Genomic DNA, 3,914 nt, shown 5'->3' with positions numbered 1-3,914 from the left:
TATCTTTTATAATGTAGTTTGTGTTTTTTTAAAGTTTGTACAATTTTCTTGTATTCCGGGGCAGCGCAACGGGATGACCGAAACAGCGTCGACCAGGTAGAAGATCACCGCAGGTGCAGCTAGCCGATGAAGCGGAGAGCGAATGAAGCCGAGGATGCAGTTCTCCTTAGGTCTAAAATTAAACTCGTACTCCAGGCCAAATCTGTTGGAACCACTACCACTTATAGACGGTTTTCATCTATTACGGTGAATTTTTAATATTCCGTATCTTGTCCAAAAATAGGAAATGAAACCAAATGCAAGGAAAAAAGTAAGTATCAAAATTTAGTTATTGTTCGATTTAGACATTGTCGCGATTTAGTTGTTGACGTTCGCCATCTTGTTTGCATATGGGCATGCGCAAACAAGATAGCGACCGCCGCCATTTTGGCTACCTATGGTAAATCTAACCGGCCAATAGAATATTAACACGAAACCAATTGACAATGCCCCACGATTTTTCAGAAATAACGAAATTAGTTTTGAGTATTTTAAATTTATATAGGAATTTTTAAAGTTTATATTCGAGTTCTTAAATTATTTCTTTTTATTAGTAAATTAGCAGATATGTGCGGCATTACCCGGCCGAAAAGTTAAAAGGATAAACTTTAAAATTAAAACTATATTACCTACGCACTCTTCGTAGGTTAAAATAACCAGGTCAAATCGGGAATAGAGTGGGTCATTCAAATTTCATGGAAATCTGTATTTTTCTTTGAGTCCTACAGAATAAGTATAAGAAATTTGATACAGGCAAAAAGTTTAGGAATTACGAACGAGGATAAAATCAGTAGAGGGGTGGAATATCCAGGTTTAACGGTAGTCTAAATTTCATTCAGAGTGCCAGAGAACAAGAAAGAAAAAATTGGTGAAGATCCACCAAAAAGCTAAGAACAGAGAGACTCAAATACGGCGATTATTTTCTTATTCTAAAAACATGAAGATTTGCATAAAACTCCGCGGGTCAAATTTGACACGATGGTGGTTGCGTCTCGATAGCTATAAGGGTGTGGGAGATATGGGGTTTAAAGTGGTTGACTTCGAAGAATTTCTATTTCGATTTTAAAAATGTTCGAACCGTTTTAAATTCGAATAATTATATATATATATAATTATTCGAATTTACAACGGTTCGAACATTTATATACATATATATACAGGGTTACCTGTATATATATATATACAGGTAACCCCCGTATAACACGGGAGTTATGTTCCAAAAAAATTGCCGTGTTATGCGAATCCGTGTTATACGAAACAAAGAATTAGTGCGAAAAGGAGGGTTAGGTTCCAAAAATTAAAAAAAAAACATGCTATTGTATTTTCATTATTAAGATAAATATCTTTATTAAAATTTTCATAAGAAGTGATACATATTAATATAAATTAAACAATGTTTTCTTCGTCATCACTAAGCACTATTAACCGAGGCCGTTTTCTTTTTGGCAAGATATTCTTATCCTCTGAGCATTTTTCTGCATTATCTTCAGATCCATTCTCTACCTTTTGCAAAAAATATTATTTTAGATTGCTTGCTTTTAGTTAAACAAAATAATTGGCAGGATATATTCCCGAATGTGTGGACAACACTTCGAATTTTTCTGACCATACCTGTAACTGTCACTAAAGGAGAACGAAGTTTCAGTAAATTAAAACTCGTTAAAAGTTATTTACGTTCAACCATGTGTCAGGATAGACTGTCAGATCTAGCAATTTTATCTATCGAAAATAGTATTGCTCAGGAATTAAATTATTCTGAATTAATAACAACATTTGCAAGCGCAAAAGCGAGGAAGATGGCAATGTAGGCTTTTTATTTTATTTCTTAATTTGTTTCAATTTCAAATTAATTTACGGTGTAAATTTGTTTTTTGCGTGATGTGAGCGTTGTCTGTGCCATAGCAGTTTAAGTAAATATTATTATGAATATTGCCTAATGAAAGAAATTAAATGAATATTGCCTTATGAAAGAATTTTTTTTTTCACTGTTCCTCGTCCATACTAGTACTGTACTATGCTATAAATTTTACATAAGAGTGAGCTGGGTTGTGAGAATATAAAACATGATCCAGAAATGTGTGCTATATCTTCATAACCTAAAATTAAGAGATTCCATCGACGGAGGGGAGGGGGAAAAACGGNAATTTTCTTAAGAAGTGATACATATTAATATAAATTAAACAATGTTTTCTTCGTCATCACTAAGCACTATTAACCGAGGCCGTTTTCTTTTTGGCAAGATATTCTTATCCTCTGAGCATTTTTCTGCATTATCTTCAGATCCATTCTCTACCTTTTGCAAAAAATATTATTTTAGATTGCTTGCTTTTAGTTAAACAAAATAATTGGCAGGATATATTCCCGAATGTGTGGACAACACTTCGAATTTTTCTGACCATACCTGTAACTGTCACTAAAGGAGAACGAAGTTTAAGTAAATTAAAACTCGTTAAAAGTTATTTACGTTCAACCATGTGTCAGGATAGACTGTCAGATCTAGCAATTTTATCTATCGAAAATAGTATTGCTCAGGAATTAAATTATTCTGAATTAATAACAACATTTGCAAGCGCAAAAGCGAGGAAGATGGCAATGTAGGCTTTTTATTTTATTTCTTAATTTGTTTCAATTTCAAATTAATTTACGGTGTAAATTTGTCTTTTGCGTGATGTGAGCGTTGTCTGTGCCATAGCAGTTTAAGTAAATATTATTATGAATATTGCCTAATGAAAGAAATTAAATGAATATTGCCTTGTGAAAGAATTTTTTTTTTCACTGTTCCTCGTCCATACTAGTACTGTACTATGCTATAAATTTTACATAAGAGTGAGCTGGGTTGTGAGAATATAAAACATGATCCAGAAATGTGTGCTATATCTTCATAACCTAAAATTAAGAGATTCCATCGACGGAGGGGAGGGGGAAAAACGTCAACAGCTTGTGATATGTATGAATTAACAAGGGTCCAGTTAATTCTCCATTTACGTCGTTATCGTTTCTCATCCATAATATTACTATACTAATCTTTCGGAGGTATGAGTTATTAATAATGTGAAAAATGTACGTTATCAGTTTAGTCTAGTGTTTCTCAACCTCTAAGGAATCGTCGCCCCCTTCAATGCAGTATCGCCCCTTCAGTAAAACCGTTACGTAGTATCGCCTCCTTCACTACAAAATTCCGATGCCGAGGGCCAACTAATGCCAAATTCGTACTTCATTGAATAGACTAGTGACTAATATAATGTTCTTTGTTTAATTATTGTACGATATAACGAATAAAATATCTAATTATTCTTAATATAATGTTTTACTATATCGCCGAGAAAATTGTTTTTCGCCCCCCAAAATATAAATTGTTCCTAATCGCCCCCTCAACATAGAAAAATGTCCACATGGGAGCGATATCGCCCCCGTTGAGAAACACTGGTTTAGTCTCTACAGGGGGGCACAATGAGATTTCGCACCACCTGAAAACCTGGCTATACACGTTACGGAAATCCTCAAAGGATGTACTAAACAGACGAAAAAAAAATCGGATATAACTGGCTGGATCGAACATAGTAATTTACAAAACTTATTAAAATATTTCCCAACGTATAAAGAATTATTTTTATTTAAAGGTGGATAGATAGAAAAAAAGTCACGGTTGATCCTCAAAGGATTTCCGTAACGTGTATAAATCTAAGACCTTGGGGCGGTATCACAGTATGCCAAAAACGGCCACTAGGGGCGCCCCTAGCTATTTTAAATTAACAATATAAATGATTTTATTGATATATTTATTTTATATTTTTACAGTATAATTCAGTATATTATTACTTTTATTAGTAATAGGAATTTATTGTTTATACCATGGAATGACACAGCTGCTGCTA

The sequence above is a fragment of the Centruroides sculpturatus genome, unplaced genomic scaffold (assembly GCF_000671375.1).
Source record: "Centruroides sculpturatus isolate CEXI.00-Female unplaced genomic scaffold, Cexi_2.0 scaffold236, whole genome shotgun sequence".
In the NCBI taxonomy this organism is placed as follows: Eukaryota; Metazoa; Arthropoda; class Arachnida; order Scorpiones; family Buthidae; genus Centruroides; species Centruroides sculpturatus.
The sequence above is the reverse complement of the archived record's forward strand: the minus strand, read 5'-3'. Positions refer to the sequence as shown.